The sequence below is a fragment of the Saccopteryx leptura genome, chromosome 3 (genome assembly GCF_036850995.1).
Source record: "Saccopteryx leptura isolate mSacLep1 chromosome 3, mSacLep1_pri_phased_curated, whole genome shotgun sequence".
NCBI classification, from domain to species: domain Eukaryota; kingdom Metazoa; phylum Chordata; class Mammalia; order Chiroptera; family Emballonuridae; genus Saccopteryx; species Saccopteryx leptura.
Genome location: NC_089505.1, coordinates 109,865,692 through 109,884,998, shown reverse-complemented (window position 1 = coordinate 109,884,998; position 19,307 = coordinate 109,865,692). Strand labels below are relative to the sequence as shown.

At 50.8% G+C, this 19,307-nt stretch overlaps 1 protein-coding gene across 4 annotated transcripts in view; it reads left to right on the top strand.

The window, feature by feature from the left end:
* DLGAP3 (DLG associated protein 3) overlaps positions 1–19,307 on the top strand; it is a 101,210-nt gene that overhangs the window by 37,282 nt on the left and 44,621 nt on the right. The window contains exon 1 of one of the 4 annotated variants that reach the window (XM_066375834.1): positions 1,593–1,775. The exons of 2 other annotated variants lie outside the window; for them this stretch is intronic. The gene's annotated coding sequence lies outside the window, so the exon portion shown is untranslated. Of the gene's footprint in view, positions 1–1,592; positions 1,776–5,800; positions 5,853–19,307 lie in introns of those variants that run through there. One more of the 4 variants, XM_066375836.1, reaches the window with a different exon arrangement.

Below are 19,307 nucleotides of genomic sequence, written 5' to 3'. Positions count from 1 at the left end.
TGCAAAGTGAGATGCTTTCGGTTCTAAATTGGATTCCTGGGTCTAACTTTCTATCTTATTTTCTCAGATGTCTGCTTTTGGCTGATCCCTGGGTTGGGGATTATATGTGACCTTACCTCATTCTTGAAAAGTCTTGGTGGAAATGGTTTTGTAGGCAGCAAGATAGCTGACCAGTCTGCCAACTTCCCACCAGACTTCTAGGTTTCTTTGGGGAAGGGCTCTCCAACCTCCTTTACTGATGTCATGTGACATCTTGAAACATCTCCCTGGGGAAAGAGAAAGGGCTCAACTCCCAGTTTTAACTCTTTTGGGCCTGTGACTTCTACTTTCTGTGCCTCAGTTTCCCTCTTTATACCAGGAGGAGAGCCAGTGACTACAAAGTGATACAGAGAGAAAGGAATTAGTGGGTGAGTGTTGAGTCAGAACTATTTCAAGTTCTGTTCCTAGAGAGGAAGACAGTCTCCCAAACCCACACCTCACCCCCTGCCCCAAAGTTTTCAAGATCAGAAGAGGTGGTGAGAGGGAGAGAGGAACAAGGCTTCAAGGATGCACACTATTCTCCACCCCAACGTTGGGTGCCTGAGGCAGTGTTCCCCCACACCCACCGTGGGAAATCAGAATCTAGAACCAGACCCTCCCCCACACCTTCAGCCCCTCCCCCCTGTGGCTTCCCCAGTGCGGACCCCTCCCCCCCATTACAGCATCGCTCTGGGCGCCAAGCCGGATTCAAGCCAGGGACTGCTGCAGTCAGCTTTCCTCCGCCTCTCCTGGCTCCTGCAGCCGGTGTCCTGGCTCTGCAGCCTCTGACTGTGCCTCGGACAGTCCCCCGTCCCCTTTCCCTCCTCCACTCCGCCCCCGCCTTGGCACAACTCCTGGCTCAGGGCCTAGAGGTGGGCGGGCACCGTGGGCACAGGTGGGGGCCCCAGCAAAGTCGGCAGGTATAGCAGGATTCTCCCTCCACATTGGGGATGCCTCGGCTGTGCGGACTGTGGGTGGGGGACGCCTGTCCGTGGCTCTGAGGCCAGGCACAGCGCCCCACACTGGCAGGGGCTCGGGCCGAGGAAGGGGGCTCCTTGAACCGAGGCCAGGACCTGAAGGCTGGTAGCTGACTGGGAAAACCTGAAGGAGGGTCTCCTAGGGGACGTACCCGAAGGGCTGTGTGTGACATTCACACTGTGACTGCCTCCATGGGGCGCGAGACCGTGTCTTTGAGAATATGTTACTGTCTCCCCAATAACCCGCCTCTGGGCTTCGGTCTCTGTGCCTAGGTCGGCTGTGCGTGGCCGTGACAAATGTGTGCCTGGTCCCGGGTCCCCGGCAGACGCTAACCCGGTGGTCCCGCAGCTGGGCCTCCCCAGAGCTGTCGCTCAGCGAGGCGTGCGCTCCTCGGAGACCCCGGCGGCCGCCGCCCGCCGGCTGCGACCTCCGCCCTCCTGGGTCCGGCGCGGGGGCGGGGAGCTCGGTCCCCCTCCCTCTCCGGGCTCCGGGCTCGGCAGCCCTGCGCGGGGGCGGGGGCGGGGGCGGAGCGCGCGGGCGGGATCCCCCCCGCCTCCCCTTCCTGGTCCCCGGGAAATCCAGCCTCCGTGGCTTGGCCGCCTCCCGCTCCCGCGCCCGCTGCCGCTCGGCGCTCGCTTGGGGCTCCGCAGCCGGCGCGGCCCCTCTGCTGGGGGCTCCGCAGTGCCGGGCCCCGTCCCTGCCCGCTTGCCCGCCGCCGCAGCGTCCCCAGCCCCGGCGGCCGGCACCATGTAACCCGGCCGGAACCCGCGCCGGGCCAGGTAAGCGGCGGGGAGGGGTGGGGACCGGCCGTACTAGCCGCGCCCTCTGCAGCGCCCCCAGTCCCCGGCCTGGCTGCAGCCCCGGCGCCGCCCACGCCCCGGGCTCCCGCGGCCTCGGCTCCCGGCCCGGGAGGGGCGAGGGCCGGGCCTCCTCGGCTGCCCCCTCCCCCGCCCTCGGCCTCGCCCCCGCCCCGGCTCTGGCCTGGCGGCCGGTGGGCCTGACCCGAGGGTCGGGCGGAGTGACCACGCGGAGCGGGGACCGGCTCTCCCCGGTATCGTCGCGGGGTTAGCGAGCCCGGGTTCGGCCCGGCCCGGCCGGAGGCTTGGATATGGGAGGGAGTAGCCAGCTGGGTTTGGGGGAAGTGGTGGTGTTGAGGAGATCCAGAGAGAAGTTTCCTCTGCAGGTGTTGTGAGTGTGAGTGTGTCACTGTGCCTGTGATGAGTGTGTGTGTCACCGTGTGGGTCTGTGGGTGATTTGTGTGCCCGTCAGTGAGTGTAGTGTGTGTGTGTCATTGTGGGCAAGTGTGTGTGCATATGTCACTGGGTACATGCAGTGTGAGTGTGGAAGGTGTTACAGATACTGTGTATGTATCTGTGGACATGTGTGTGAATGAATGTGTGTGTTGTCACTGCATGTGCCTGTGTATGTCTCTGAGTGTGTATGAATGTGTGTGTGCTGGTGTGACTGTGTCTCTGAGTGAGACTAGGTATCTGTGGCCTGTATGAGTGTGTGTGTGTGTGTGTGTGTGTGTATGTGTGTTGGCTCTGTGAGAATGTATCTGAGCAGGGTTCATTCTGAGTCATCCACATCTGGGCTTCATTCCCTCCTTCTTCCCTCAGGGGATTCCTGGTAGTGAGGGGACATGGGACAGAGACATCATACTTTTCAGAGGTCAGATCATCCCCTCTCACCAGGGACTCCTCTCCTTTCCCCCACTCCCACTCAGGCGAGAGGTGCATTGCACTTCCCACCTTGGTCCCCACCTTCACCTACTTCAGAAAGTGGCGCTCTAGTAGTGTCCTTGCTGCATGCTGGGGCCCCTGGTGGTAGTGGGGCCTCAGGTGAGCTGGAGTATGTGTGCTTCTTGGGACCTGGGACCTTGTGTCATCTCAGTAATGTTTCACCAAAGGACCTTTAGAACTGGGGACTGGGGAGGCCAGGAGGAAGCGTTGCCCTGCTCTTAGTCATCAGAGCAGGTGGATGTCCCTCAGACTTACAAGCTTGAAATTTCCAAGTTCTGGGTCATTGGTTCGTTCAGTCTACTGGCTCCAGGTGGGTCTGCGCTGAAGCTCTTCAAAGTATTATTATTAATAATAATAAACCAGTGCCCTTTTGTCAGTTCAGGGCTTTTGAGAAATGCTCCCCTCTCAACTCTTTCTTATCGCCCCAGTAGTTCCGGGCAGCAGGCCGGCCAGGGTAAGCCATAGGAAATTGCCAATATTCAACTGTTTTTGTTTTTTGCCTATAAAAGCAGCAGTTTCATGTAGTTCAGCCTAATATAATGCCAATTTATAGATGAGGATGTTGAGGATCAGAGGCGAATTCCATTTCCCATAATCCTGTACTGTTAGCAGTGGTACAGAAAGGCTCCAACCTAGGTCTTTTGGTGATTCAAGGAGCTATGTTGGGCCAAACTTAGGGAGTGATGCTCCCTGCTGTGCTCTCTCTGACCCTGGGGGCACTGACCTCCACCTCTGCCCAGCATTCCCAGAATGCTGGGGCTACTTCTGCACCCAGCTGCCGAGGCCTGAAAAGGAGAGGGGGGAGAAGAGAAGAAGGAACAGAGGGAGAGGCTTCCTGAATTGACAGTGAATCAGGGTCTAAAGGGGAGCCAGGAGGGCTAGGGTGGCAGGTGTTTCTAAAAAGAACATGAATATAGGGTAAACATCCTTAGACACCACCCCTCTAAGTCCCCCCCCCCCACTGCTCCACTGATCTGACAGGCAGTACCCACTATGTTTTATGCCAGGGGGCTTGCGTCTAAGAAGTGAGCTTATGTGTAGCTATAAAATGCTGGTTAGAAGAGGAAGCTTAGAATTACTTGGTCCAACCTTTTAATTATAAAGTGAAGACCCTGAAGCCCAGAGAAGGGAGCGGACTTGCCCAAGGTCACACAGCAAATTTGTGGGTTCCTGGCTAGTCTTAGCCCAGGAACTTCACAACCCTCCATGTTGCCTTCTATTCCTGGAAATCCTCCCACCCCCATGCCCATCAGAGCTGAGTAGAGATTTGAGGAGGAGAATTAAAGACTCAATAAGCCTAAAACCTGGGACTCCTTTCCAAAGAGAGGGAGCTACAGATGCTTCTGGAGGTGAGGATTCCTAGCCATACCTACTGCCAATGTAAGCTATGGGCTTGTCTTGATTCTTGCTGGTGAGGGGCTGGAGCTGCTGCAGGCCAAGCTCCCAGACTTTCTTCTGTGTCAGCGGCTGCTTTCTGCTGCCTGGCACCTCACATCATCTCACTCCAGCTGATGTTGGGGCTTGAGCTGGATGAGCTCCATATTCTTTCATCCCACCCAGTTTCTGATGCATTTTGCCTTCATCTGGTCTTTCAGTTCCTTACTTTATGATTTTTGTTAGGCAGAGGAACTTCTAGGGCTTGTCTGATTTTGGAAAGATCTACAGTTACCCTTAAACCCTTTTAATTTAACCTTCTAGGAGTCTAGGGTAAATGATAATGATCATTGTTCCCATTTAACAGATGGGAAGACTGAAATTCAGAGAGGGGACTCTTGTTTGGTTGTTTTTCTCTTAATCTATTAAGATTAGTGGAAGAGGTTCTTGGAGTGAGGGGACACAGGGAGCAGATGGCAACAGAAGCTTTTATCTAGAGGGGCTTACACAGACCTTTCTCAGTGTTTTAGCATTCTGATGGGCAGGAAACCTTTCCAGAGTCTGATTTCATTCCCACTTGTTGGGTTCAAAGCTTTGTCTCTCTGTGGGAGTTGGAAGAACAGCCGTGTACCCTCCACTATACAAGCATTTGTCTCGATTCTCTCTTTACCCACCCGCCCTCCAGTCTGAAGGCTGCTGGCTTGGTGGGCATCCTGCTGTCTGGGGAGTCTGGGTTTGAGCTGGGGTGAAGCAGCAGCACCATCGTTATGGTAACAGGCTGCCAGCTCATCCTTGCTAATAACTTGTCAAGTCCCTGGGCTCAAATGCAGCATGCTTTCCCACTAGTCCTTCTCCCCATGTCACAGAAAGAAAAAGTGAGGCTATAAATAAGGGGCCTGTGAATAAGGGAGCTTGGGGAGGTGGGTGGCCTTGTTTTGGGGTTGTAGCTGAAGAACTGGGAAGGTTACTTGGGGTCTGGTTTATACATATGATTACATAATTTGCATATGATTGTATGGGCTGCTACATGTGGAAACACTCACAACACACTTGAATAAACATGTACACAGTGATGACATTTTCATGTGCTTTTACACATCAACTCACATATACACATGCTTCCAAGCATCAGAACATACTTGTGTATGAATACTGCCTCTACCATCTGCACATGAGACACCCAAGAAATCTGGGTTTGTGAGGGTGCCCAGGTATGTGGGTTGGGATCTGATCTTTTTCTGATGCAACTTCAAAGAGTCTTGTTAACAAAGGGACAGAATAGTCCCAGGGTTCCTTCTTTCTTCCTTCCAGCCAAGAGCTCAGAATGAGAGTGGGCTGGGGATGGTGTGGCGGCCCCAAGCTTCCAGCCCCTGCTCTATGCCCTTTGAGCTCAGGTATTCTCTGCCCCTCTCACTCTCTATTCTTTCTCATCTTCGCTTCTTCCTGTGTGTAAATATTAAAGAGCTGAGCCTGCAGGGCTGATGTAGACATGGGGAGAGAATTAAATTAAAAAGGATTCCCTCACCCCCATCCCAACACCCCCACTCTGCAGTCCCCCGCTCCTGCATCCTTCCCTCTCCTTTCTCCCCTCCCCATCACTCAGTGCTTCTACATGTCTCTCCTCCCCCCAGTCCAGATGGGAGCTGGCTCCTTCAGAAAGGGGGCTCAGAACAGAGTGTGGGGAGCTACCTCTCTCTGCCTCCCCTCACTACATCTGCCTACAGGGCTGGGAGCCCCCACGTGAGTATTTATTTTATTTTTGGGGTGGTGGTTAGGAAGGAAAGTGGTGTTTAGAACCAGCTGTGAGTGGCGTTGAGAGGCTGAGGGCTGAAAGGAGGTGGGTGGGGTCCTGTCTCTAGGCTCCTTCAGGAAGCCTCGTGTCTGGGTTTCTTCTCTCTCTTTGGACAGAGACTGATGGGAGGGGTACTAGATGCCTCCGGTGGATGGGAGCAAGTACGGGAGGGGCAGGGGAGAGGGGCTTCTGTTCTTAAGAGGGTGTGCGGTAGGCTGGATTTCTGGCTACGGGGCCCGCTATCCCTGGGAGCTGTCCCGAGTGCTGAAAGGGACTCGGAGGGGATTCGCTCCTTTGGAGCTGTCCTGGGTCCTGAGTGGGGCTGCGTTGGAACCCGATGATTGAAAGGTGGTTGGGCAGTGCTGAGGGCTCACTAGAAAAATTCTCCCAGATGACCCACTTTCCAAGGACAGAATTCTTGGATGAAAACAGGTTTTGGGGGTCCTCTCTCTGGCTTTAGGCCTCACAGTTATTAGTGGTATTTCGAAAAGGGACGCATTTTTCTCTGTTTCAGTCCCCCCACCCCTTTCCAAAACCAGCCTGCTGTGAGTGTGGGGGTAGGGTTGGAGGATGATATTGTGGTCGTGAGCTCTCTTCTCGCAGATAGTTTTGAGTACAGCTAGCTTGGGGGTACTGGTACCAGCCACGAGTCTTTCTTCTTCTGGGTCCCAGAAGTTCAGGCTTAAGACAGTTCTGGATTAGGATAGCTTAGGTTTTGCTGGTTAAGCCTGGGGTGGTTATAGCTCAAAAGTTAAGGATAATTTGATTGACTATGTGGCATCCCTCTGCCCACCATGCCTTGGAATTTGGGACAGGGTACAGTAAAATATGCTGCAAGCCTCTCTTATGCTCTGCGCACTCCAACTACAGCTCAGAACAGCATTTGAGAGAGACTTTCATTGGGGAGGAAGATTTCCAAGCAAAGGATTCAAGGAGTGGGTGGGGTCCTTCAGTGCCACGGACCAGAGAAGCAGGAGGCTACTGGAGATGGGGCAATGGGAAAAGAGAACTAGCAGGGAAAAGAAAACTTACACTGGGGGATAGGATCTGGGTTTCAATCCTCACTTCCCTTAGAAACCTTTTCCCTACTCACCTAGGGTCAGAGTCATCTCAGTTTCCTGGGTTCTTATATTACATCTTTGTAACTCTAAAGGGAATAGAGCAAGGAGTTATTTCTCCAGGCCCCTTCTCTTGTTGTCCCAGGGGGAAGAGAGCCAAATGTCAGGACATGCAGATGAGACTGTGGGGGAACAACAGGCAGGAAGGGTTGCTGGCAGTTTTTATCTCCCATCCTCAAGAGCACAATCAAATATTCAAATAGGATCCTTCTAGAGGGGAGAGGAAAGAGAGGGTTTCCAGATGATACTGGCAAAATTAAGTGTGGCAGGAAGTTCAAGAAAAGAGATTAGGTATCTAGAGACCCCAAACTGAACCACATCATCCCTTCCCAGGTGTGACTTCTAGTTAATGAGGAACCCTTCACCCATCATGTTTTTGATGTAACTCATCCAGTTGAATCCTCCCCTTCTCTAGCTGCTTGGGAGGAGCTGAGTTTTCCTATGCTGTGGGTGCTGGGAGGTGGTGGGTGTGGGTGTGGGTGCCTGTTTGGGGAGGGGAGGTGTTTGTGCTCCACTCAGCTCCCTTGGTTACATAACAGCTTTGATAAGACTTTACTTTGGAGCTGCTGCTACTGCCTGAAGCAGTCACCCCTCCACCCCCACATGGAATGCTGGATGTCCACCCCCTTCTCCCAGGCCTCTTGGAGCGTCCTGCTATTCATGATCCAGTATTCCAGCAGCAGCTTTCCTGCAGGGAGGTGTCTTCAGCTTGCCTCCCTGCTCCCTACCCAGCTCTTGTTTTTTAAAAAATACTCTCTTTATTCATAATCTTGATCCCAGGTCACCCCCTTTACATACTTAAGCCTCCAGGTCTAACCTTTCCTTGGCAGGGCCCTTGGGCTGGGCTGGGAGGGGTTCACTGAGCAGCATGAAGCTGCCCTCTAGGGAAGAAAGAGGTGTTCCTAGGAGGCTTTAGGGCCCAGAGATAATTTTCTTACTGTTTCTTCTTTTGCTCCAATAATTGTTTTGGAGTCTGGGAGCAGTGGACCATACCCAGAAGTACTGGGAGGAAGAACTCTGGCCTTGATATTTTCTCTTCCTCTTCCCTTTTAGAATTAAGGAGTTGTATATACAGGGGATATGGACTGCCTCTTGGGCATAGTCTATTGGTAATAGAAACAACCTTCCAAGTAGGAGAAGTAGGAGACTGGTAAAGGTAGAGAGCAAATGCAAACTTGTGATGACACCTGGAGAGAATATGGACCCCTGGCGTTGTGCACAGCATAGAAGCCAGAGGAGGAGCTGGCTATCTCTGTTATTCCTTCCAGGGCATGTGCATGTGTATTTCTGCCTATGAGTGGGTATACTACTGTGTATGTGCACATGTATATGTGTGAGTGTGCTGCATGAATGGGTACAAACATATTTATGAGTTTGTGTATAAGTGTGGACACATATACATGTATATATGTATTTCTCACATGTATGCATCAATGTGTATGTGTAACTGTGAAGACAATTAATTAAATCTATGTGTGTGGTGCTCACCTAATAGTGCATATATGTGAGTGTAAGTATGCATGTGAACATATATATGGGAGTACTTATATGCACATGTGAGTTAATGACATATTAATATGTTTACATAAGTTGAGTCATACATGTGAATAAATGTAACAGAGAGAAAGAATATGGGAGAGATAGATTTATTCTGTTTGAACACTGAGACTGGCCAAGAGTTGTTTTTCTCATAAGTTTGAACTTGATCCATTTTGATGCCTGTGACTCTTCTCCAGAATGCAGGTTCCTTGAGATCTCTCAAATTCTCATGTCACGGGGACCCTATTGTCCCCCACCATCCATATGAAGGGAATTTTCAGAGGAGAAACCTGTATAGCTTTGGGGACAGCTGGGTAAGGAAGCTGAGCCTGAGGCTGATCAGATGCTGGGGTGCTCAGGGGGTGTACGTGGTCAAAGAGTTTGGGGCTTAAACATTCACTTTACTACAGAGGTTTCAAGAATCAATCAGTTAGTTAGTTTAGTGGATGAAAGAGGAAGGGCTAGTATATAGGCCCAAGTGTGTGCATAATTTTCACAAATATAGGGCATGTGGTGTGTACCTGTATATGTGTATGTTACTTGTCTATGCCTTAACTGCATATGTCAGAACACAGGGTGGGAAAGTAGGTTTACAGTTGTGAGTACACAAAACACAGAATTTATTTTATTTTGTGAGAGAGATAGAGACAGAGAGAAGGACAGGTAGGGACAGACAGGCAGCAGGAAGGGAGAGAGATGAGAAGCATCAATTTTTCATTGCAGCACCTTAGTTGTTCATTGATTGCTTTCTCATATGTGCCTTGACCAGGGGGCTACAGTAGAGCAAGTGACCCCTTGCTCAAGCCAGTGGCCTTGGGCTTCAAGCCAGCGATCTTTGGGCTCAAGCCAGTGACCATGGGATCATATCTATGATCCCACACTCAAGCCAGTGAATCTGAGCTCAAGCTGGTGAGCCCGTGCTCAAGCTGAATGAGCCCGCACTCAAGCCGGTGACCGCGGGGCTCAAACTTGGGTATTCTGCATCCCAGTCCAACGCTCTATCCACTGCGCCACCGCCTGGTCAGGCTATTTTTGAATTAATTATTAATTATTGTATTATTTTTTCATATGAACAATTGTAAACCTACTTTTGCTCCACCCTGTAAGTGCACTTTATTTTTTTTCCTTTCCATCATGTGCACACATGAAAAAATTTATAGGAATGATATCAACATAGGGAGTTGTTAACATGTACATACATGTTCATGCACATATATATGAACAGAGTTTGCAGAAATATGTGGGCATATGCTAACATTGGCCTGATTGCAACCTGTGACTGTACACATGTGCACCTTCCTCACCCAGGTTAATAACAGTCTTGTTTTCATCACATTTGACTCACGCAGTGCATCCATTCATTCAACCAGTGTTTATTTTATGCCTGTGATGTGCCATGGGACACTGAAGATGGTCCTTGCCTCAGGTAACTTAATCTAGAGAAGGTAAAAAACCTGGAACCAAGTAAGGAGACTACTAGCGAAGGTAGGAGGACCTACGTGATCATCAGGGCAGTGGGGACCTTTGAGGGGTTGGTCAGTTCTAGAGTGGGAAGGGAGCGGTTTGGTAAATGATCTAGAGGAGAGAAGGCCGTTAAGCTGAATCTTGAAGGTTGAACAGGTTTTCATCTGGTGAGTAACTGGAGGGAAAGATGTTTCAGTGACAGGACATGTCCCAGCCGGTCTCCCTCCCTCCACCTTTGCCGGCCCCTCTGCAGATTCTCCCCGGAAGTGCGGCCAGAGTAAGATGAGGTCATGCTTTTATAATGGCTTTCCATCTCATTCACAGTGAAGTACAAAGTGCTTAGTGGGGCTTGAATGACATAAGTGTTGCGTGTAAAATAGCCCCCAGTGACCTTCCTGGAACTCAGGTACCACCCCGACATAGGCTTTCTTTTGGTTCTGCCTTGAGACTGCTGTCCTGGCTTTTTCCCTCAGCTGAAATGCTCTTCCCCTAGATGCCCATGGGACTCATTCCCTTCACTTTATTCAAGTTTTTGCTCAAAAGTCTCTTTTTTTTGGAGAGACCAACGTCTACATTAAATAGTCCCTTGTCATTCTATCGCCTCATCCATATTAAAAACATTTTTTTTTAGCCCTTACCACCTCTTTATTTTATATATTTGTTTATCAACTCTCTTTTCCCACTAGAACATAAACTTTGTGAGAATGGGAGCTTCACTTGTTTTGTGCACTGTCGTGTCCACTGTGTCCAGAGGAGTTCCTGGCTGGGAGTAGACATGCAATACATATTTGCTGAATAAATGAAGTTTAGGTAGATCACGCTGGTGCCAGTGAGGAGAAGGAATGGCGCAGGGCCAGGATGTAAGGCAGAATGGCCAGTTAGGGACCTGTCGAAGTAGCTTTGGTGAGACCTTAAGATGACAGTGGCCCGATGTGGAACACTGGCAGTGGAGGTGGAAAAAAGCAGATACAGTGTACGAGCACACACAAAGCACATGCACACAGGTGCACAGACATGCAGAAGTATATATGTTAGCCAGTCAGATCTGTCTCAGTCAGTAGAGGAAGGCTTAGGAAGAAAGTAGAAGTGTTTTTATGTATGCCTGTGGTATGTATGTCATATATGACACCCTCCAGCTAAGCCTGGCTGCCATTCTCCCTTCCTTTTGGATCTTGTCACCACCACCTCATATATGCTAATAGTGCAGAGGGCTGCCAAGCACAAGTCTCTCTGGTTCTAGTCAGTAAGTGATCCAGGGCTTCCCCCTTATGGAACAGGGTCCTGAACAGTGGGAAGGGTCTTAAGAAGTCGAGCCAAGTGGTTTAGGAGACACGTGGAGAAAGGCATTCGGACCCAAGAGACGACCCAAGAAGCGACCCGAGAAGAGTGCTTGGAGTCAAGGGAGCTCAGGCCTGGCCTAGGCTTCCTGAGGTCAGACGTGGTGCGAGGCAGGACAGAATCCTCAGTCAGCATCTGCAGTCTAACCCCACCTCGTTCGTTCCTTTCTTCCTCTCCCTTCTCCACCTCTGCTTCTCCCTCCTGCTGGAGTGGGTGCCTTGGCCAAGTATGGGCTTAGTAAGGAATGCGTGGTGTCCCCCCCCCAGTCTGTGATGTGAATTCAGGTATGGGGGACACTCAGGGAAAGGGAACCCAATTTTCAGAGGACAAGCTGGGGGTTTGGTGTTGGGAAAGGAATCTCTTGAGTCTCAACTTTGCCTATTTTCCTCTCTTCCAAGAGAGCTTGGAGAATTGAGCTTGTGTTTCAGAATGAGGAACTGAGTTGAGACCCCAGACAGGACCAATCAGCTGCTAGCATGCAGGGTCTGCGATTTAGACGGTGGATAAAGCCAGGAGGAGGGTCGATGAGAAATGGAGGAAGCAATGGGAGTTGTCGGTTAGCCTATTTTCCTGCCATTCCCTGACCTCTGGGGAAAGGGGAGGGGTGTCAAGACCTAAGATCCTCTTTGAGAGTTTCTTTCCCAGACCTTCAAGCCTGCGCCTGGGTTGCCTCGTTCCCAAGAGGGCAATACTAGAGCCCCTTGCAGATTCTGGGGTGTGTGTGGGGCCTTCTGCCAATCTCCTCTCTCAGCTGGACTAGGGGCGGGGGCGCTGCAGCCGCTCCCCTCCCACCTGGGTTCTGAGCTTGGGGGTTGGGACGAAACAGCCGCTAGAGCCGCCCACCTGCCCGCGGTGTCATGGCAACGACTCTGCTCACGTGGATGATGAGGAAAGGGAGAAGAGAGGAGAGGAGACATCAGGACAGACGTGAAGATGGGAGGGGGTATCTCAGGGTCCTGCGTGCTGGAGCCCCTATCCCTCCAGCTGGCCCGGCTTTAGCTCCTTTTACTTCACGCCCCTCAGGGTATGATGGGGCTTGTGCTCCAGTCCTGGCCTGAGTGTGCATGTCCTTGGGTGTTCTAAAAGTATGATGACCTTGGCCTCCTGTGCTGGGGGCCGGCGGGTTCTGGGGGAGATGGGGCTATGGCATGTGTGTACCTCTCCTTCTCTTCCCACCCAGCAAGTCCGGGATGTTGCCTGGGGCTGAGGGGATGAGAGCCCGACCTACTTCTCCATTTTCTCACTATTTTTCAAAAGGAAAATGACCCACTTTTCAGCCAATCGGACTGGAGCCTGTTCCCAGGCTGATTGCCTTAGCCCCCCTGCCCAGGGCTCTACCCCATCCTCAGCCTATTAGCCACGTGCTGGACCCACTTCCTGAGGGAAGCAGGTGCACTTGTCATGCTGGGAGGGGTGAGCCAGGGCCTGACTGATCCTACTGCTCCACTTTGGACCCACCCCTTCAGTGGTCACAGTCCTGGGCACTCTGAGTGTCTTCTCTACCGTCCCCAGCCTCTTCCAGGACTCACCTTGTGAAAGGGCAGGCCGGGCTCTCGGTAGAGTGGGAAGACTGTACCCCTCCTCTCACTCTGCATTCGTGGATAGTGGTGGGCTGTCATCTCAGCTGCTCCATTTACACCTGGAAAAAGAGAGCCTGTGGCACTGGAGAACTGTCTGTCTGTCTGTCTGTCTGCCTGCCTGTTTGTCAGTACTCCTCCCAAAGAACTCTCTCAGAGGGTTCTGTCTGTGCCTTTTCCAAGTCCTCCCCCCCTCTAGGATATTGGTCTGGGCCTCAGAGCCCCCTCCCTCCCTCAGCTATATTGGCCTGGCTGGCTTGGGGGGTGATTAGGGATTTAATTATTTAGTTTCTCCAGCTCAGTAGATTAATTCCATCCATCACAGGCAGGCTGAGCCTTCTACCCCTCTCAGGGCTGCCTGGCCAACCCCAGAGGGAGGGCGCATCATTGCTCACCTGGGTCTAGTATTGGATCTGGGAACAATGGATAAAGTTCTTGTTGGGGGGGGATTTGGTGTATGATATCGAGGAGGTGTGAGTGCCTAAGTGATGTGAACTGAAAATGTGTGTCTGCTGTGTGGGGTATAAACATATAGGCACAATGTAAGGTTCTGTATATGCAGCTTCGGTATGCACAAGCCTCAGTGTCCATTACATGAGAATGCACATGCATATAAATCCCATGGGAATGTTTGCATCTGTGCACAGTATGTATGTGAAGACAAATGCCATGTGAGTTGTGTTGGGTGACTGCATGGCTGTGTAATCTGCTTCTGAATGAACACATGTGTTCAGTTGTGAATAAGCACTTTTGGGAATATGTATGCCCACGTGTGAGAGAGAGAAGGCAGGAGTGGAGGTTTCCGGAGGCTGAGTGGTGCATCAGGGCTCATTGGGGGTCCATCTGCTGGCCTCCTCAGACCAGTTTGATCAGAGAGGCACACTCCTTTAGCCCTACCGGGGCTTAGTCTCTTAGAGATTGAGAGTACTGGGCCTAGACTCAGATTCAGATTCAAAATCTTCTTCCATCAACTGTTGTGACCTTAGACAACTTTCTTTACATTTCCAAGCCTCAATTTGCTCATCTATAAAGTGGGAGTAATGATGGTATCTAATGATTGTTGCAAGGACTACACAAAGGAAGTGTCTGAAGCACTGAGCATAATGCCTGCTCAGTTGTAGCCATTCTGAGCCTTAGACTTCAGAGGTTGTCTGGTCTGAAATGTGTTCAGTACTTGAATCCATCCTATACCAGCTTCCAAAGTGGCCCTCTGACATCTGCTTGCATGCCTCCCTGGGCAGGACACCCTCAGCTCTTCAGGGAACCCACAACATTCTGGATCAGCTCTGCCTGCTGAGGAGTTCTGGTTCAGCTGCATGAAGTATTTCTCTCCTGCCTTCTCCTGTTTTTTCCCCTTCCCTATGCCCCAGCTCAGGGGTGCTACTTCTTGATGGTTCAATCATTGATCCTGAACTTATTGAGCACCTACTATATGCCAGGTCTTGTCCATATAGAGAGCAGATGAATACTAGTTTTCAAGGAGCTCACAGCCTGCAAATATTTACGCTACTGTGCTGAAGTACGGGACCCACGATGAGTAGCAACTGCTATGCTGTGAATTGATGGGGGACGCAATCTTAGGGATGCTGTCTTAGAAGAGAAGATACCTGAACTACATCAGAGGGCAAAGTTGGGAGGACATGCCTTCCATATGGACTGGTCTCACTTTCTGTGCTACCTGCTCTCCCCATGCTCTCTCCCACTGTGGTCCTGGCTACGGCTAAGCCCAAACTCCAGAAATGAGAGCAGGGGCTAAGATACCCTGGAGGGCAAAGCCAAGGGGTGGAAGGTGCCACCACATGAATCTGGCAGTCAGCTAACTAATTGGCTCTGAGGGGTCCTGTGGGGCTTAGACCTGTGCTTGACTCCTCTATGAGAGAGGCCCAGAGGAGGAGACAGGCCCTGGGGTAGGCAGCCTCTGTCTCAGCTCACAGTGAGACCTTATAGGACAGCGTGCTAACTCAGGAGGCAGTCCCTAAGCTCTGGACTCTATAGGGGATCCAGACATTTGGGCCAGAGGGTAGGATAGGCCATGGGCCTAGTCTGGATGAGAAGCTCCTGCCCAGTGGACCTTGTCATTAGCTTTGGAGCCTACCTGTTGTTCTCCGATGGCCCTGGCAGGCTCAGGTCTGGCAGCATCCTGGAAGCCAGGGCAGCACCAGCCAAAATCTCATCAAATGCATACAAATGAAAGAAGGCACTGGGGTGTTAGAGTCAGGAGAAGCAAAGATATGGAGATGTGTGTGCCAGCTGCCTTGGGTAAATCAGTTTATTTACTCATTGCCAAAACCTTAAGAGATAGTAATTGTTATCCCTATTTTACAGGTGTAAAAACTGAGGTTCAGGTAGATTAAACAAATTGTCCATGGTTATGCAGGTAGCCTGCAATATGATGGTTGGAGGTGAATGATTGTCTTTCTGACATCTAACAATAAGGTCGCTGGGCCATCCCTTCCAGATCCTTGGAGTTGTAAAAGGGACTACCAGCCCTGGTTGAAGAGGTTAGTGGGGTCTGCAAATCATAGGTCTCTAGTTCTATGAGATGCCACCATCTTTGGCCACCAGAGCCGCTCTGCTGTCTCCAGCGTGCTCTAGGGGTGGGAGGTCTTCAAAAGGAGTCCAGGCAAATACTGAATCCCCCAGGGCTTCTCTGAAGCCTCGAGAGGAAAAAGAGTGGAGGTCCTTTTTGTGGGCTGTTGGTTATAGGAGTAGAGTGGGTAAGGGCAGCTAGTGAAGACTTGCATTCATGCGAAAGATATTTTTGAGCACCTGTTAGTGCCAGGCATTGTTCTAGATACCGACAATACTGCAGTGCATGAGGCATAGTCCCTGCCCTTCTGGGGCTTATATTCTGCTATGGGGAGACATACTATAAACATGTAATAGATAAAGAAGATAATTTCAAAGAACAATAAGTGTTATGAAGGCAATGAAACAAGTGATGTAGAGCATCCGTGGGGGATGGTGCTCGACTTCCGTGAGTGGTCAGGAAAGGCCTCTCTGAGCTGAGACCCAGAAGATGAGACAGACAAAGCCATGGGAATATCTGGGGCAGAGCGTTCCAGCAGAGAGAACATCGAGTGCAAAGCCCCCTGAGGTGGGATTTTCAAAGCGACTATAGGTAGTGCAGGTTATGCACAGGCTGAGCGTTGTCCAGTGGGTTCAGGAGATGGATTTAGATTTGGGGCTGCCTAAATGTCTTGAGTGTTTTGGAGCAGTAAGCCCATTTTCTGTGAAATTCTTACTTTAAAACCCCAGGAAGAATTGATTAAATAAGGTAATAAAGGTGGATGAGAAACAGCCCAAACCTTCCTCCTATTTTGTGTTTCCTTCCTTCTCCATTTTCTGGGGCAATGAAAGTAGGAAGAGGTTTTTCTCTGGGGTCCTAAGGGCTGGGGTTGGGCACACGGCATGTCGAGGCTTCAGCAACAAGGCTGGGTTGAGAGAGGCCAGGGGTGAGGATGCCAGTCCAGCTACAGAGATCCTGCGGAAGGCAGCTGGGTGAAGCCAGTGTTGAAATGGTCTAGGGGGCTCAGGCAGAACTGGATGCAGGAGGAAGTGGATTAAACAGCTTGTCCATGGTTATGCAGGTAGCCTGCAATATGATGGTTGGAGGTGAATGATTGTCTCTCTGACATCTAACAATAAGGTCGCTGGGCCATCCTTTCCAGATCCTTGGAGTTGTTAAAGGGACTACCAGCCCTGGTTGAAGAGGTTAGTGGGGTCTGCAAATCAAAGGTCTCTAGTTCTATGAGATGCCACCATCTTTGGCCACCAGGGCTGCTCTGCTGTCTCTGCTAAGGGAGGAATGCTTATTCACGGGCTCTGGAGTATGGGCTACAGGTCAGAGGCTCTCTGTTAAGACTCCCCAGGAGCTAGCAGTTTCACAGTGGACACACACAGCCCCCCAAGCTGCTGTCGGGAGTGGAGAACTGAACAAAGACCCTGAGACAGAATCCTGGTCATTCTGGTTAAGTTAACACAGGGCAAGGGGATGAGTAGCAGTAGGCAAAGCCTGAAACTTTGGGGTCCCAAGGACACACATTGCTCACCCACGGGCATGGACGAGCCCAGGCCTACAGCAGCCAAATGAGTTCCAGGCCTCACCTGCTGCAAGTTCTGCTGTGTTGGAACTGGTATGGGGATGACCTCATAGGCTTCAGTGCGAAGGGACTGGATGGGCTGGTCCCCAGCAAGAGAGCAACTGTACCCCTTCGCTGCCATCTGGACCATTGTGTCCTGCCTAGCGCTCTCTCGGACAGCTTCGTGAGGAAGGAGTGAATCAGTTAATATTTGATATTCGAAACCTTTTTCTCTGCCCAAGGCATCACTTTGTGTTAGCCTCTGCAACACTGGCGTTTGTCCTTCACACCTGGGTCCCTAGGTGCCCAGGCATGGACAGTCTTGAGTAAGAACTGTTTTTCTTCAGCAGAATATCTTTGGTCTTATATGAGTGCCCCCGAGAGATTAAGTGACTACCCAGGGACACCCTGAAAACCAATGGAAACCATGAACCTGAAAGCACAAATAATGATTGCTCCCTTTACTGAGGATTCTGCATGGTACAGTACTAAGGGACTTACATGCTTTACCTCGTCAACCATCATGTCATCAGTCCCTCTCTGATGGCTCTATTGTTATCCCCGTTTTACACATGAGGAAATGGGCTAAGGGAGGTGAGTCACCTGCCCAAGCACACATAGCCAGTGAGTGGAAAAGGACTTGAACCCAGACAGTCTACACCATAACTGCTTTGATGCAGGGAGTTTGTGAGTCACCTAGGTTCAGTTGTGTTGTACAATAGAATTGGGCACCTGAAACCTGTATAGCTATGCTGACCAGTGTCACCCTAATAAATTCATCAATAAAAATAAATAAAGAAAGGGAAGTCAACTGATCTGGCTGGGCAGGGCTCCGAGGGAGAGGAGAGAGCCCTGACTCTTTCCGCTGCAGCCCTTTTCCTTCCCTCATTTTCCATTCTTTTTCTGGAAGGTAATTGCTTGGGGCAGTGACAGCCTCCTGGCGAATTACACAGCTGGTTTCCCAGTGAGATTTGTAACAACAACCCCGCCAGCCTGGCAGCCCCCAGCAAGTTCCGGTTTAAGAAACTAATTGCTGGATTGTGTAGTTGGTGCTAAATTGGGTAATTTCTTGGTGACGGCATGTGTGCCACTTCTTCCATTCCCAGATAGATTTGAGAGGCATCAGAGGATTTGTCACACACCGCACCCTCCCAGGCTCCTTCACTCTCCACTTGCCAGCCAGCCACAGGCAAACGCGATAGTGACTGCTTCCCTGGGTCCAGAGATTTACCCTGTGGGCAGCTCTCTGTACGCTGGGATTGTAGGGAGGTGACTTGGAGCAGTGAAATAGGGAACATAACACCAGCACCCAGAGTTGTCACACAGCTGCAAGGGGCTTTCTTTATTCTGTACTTATCTGACCTTGGACTTGGAACAAACTCAGCACTTACTGCACAGGGGGAAAGGCTAAACCACACTCTGGTTAGCTGTGGTATGGGTGAGGTTTTTAAAAATTTGTTTCCTTTTTTAATAAAATTCATTATCATTGCTGTGTCTTCAGAATGGCATTAAATAAATTGAGCTCCTCTGGGCTGGCATCACAGGTGGGAGAAAAGCTAGGGCAATGGAGTGAGGCCACATTGGATTTGATGTCTGGCTTTTGCCACCAACTCTGTAGCCTTAAGCAGGCCGGTTAGCCTCTTCAAGCCTCAGCTTCTCTTCTGTCAACTGGGAAGAGGGATAATATCTATCCCTTGGAATAGTTGTGGGGATTAAATAAAATGTCACAAGTGAAAGGATCTTGTTCTTTGTAGGCTCACAGTCACTCAGCAAACACTAGCCATATGCCAAGCATTGTTCTCAGGGTTGGGGATCATTCAGTGAATAAGATTGATGAAATTCCTGTACTTGCATGGAGCTTACATTCTAGTGGGAGAGACAATCTCGGGAATCACTCAAATTGAAAATAATAATGATTGAAGAGCTAGACAGCTCCATAGTGCCTTGAGAGCAAACAGCAGGGAGATCTGACCTAGTCAGGGAGACCAGAGAACGCGTCCCCAGCAAGCAACAACTGGGCTGAGATCTGAAGGGTGTGTAGGAGTTAGCGAGGCAGAGGGGGTGGGCAGAGCTTTCTGTACAGGGGGAATAGGCCCCATGGTGGGAGGGATCCTGGGACTGCAAAAGGCCTGGCCTGGCTGGAGCAGAGGAAGTAGGGGGAAGCATGGTGTGCGGGAAGGTTGGAAAAGTAGGAAGGGCCAGACCTCGCAGCCTTGTTGGACAGGTTAAGGTGTTTTATCCTAAGAACTTCAAGGAGCCAGTGAAGAGTTTTAAGCAGATAAGTG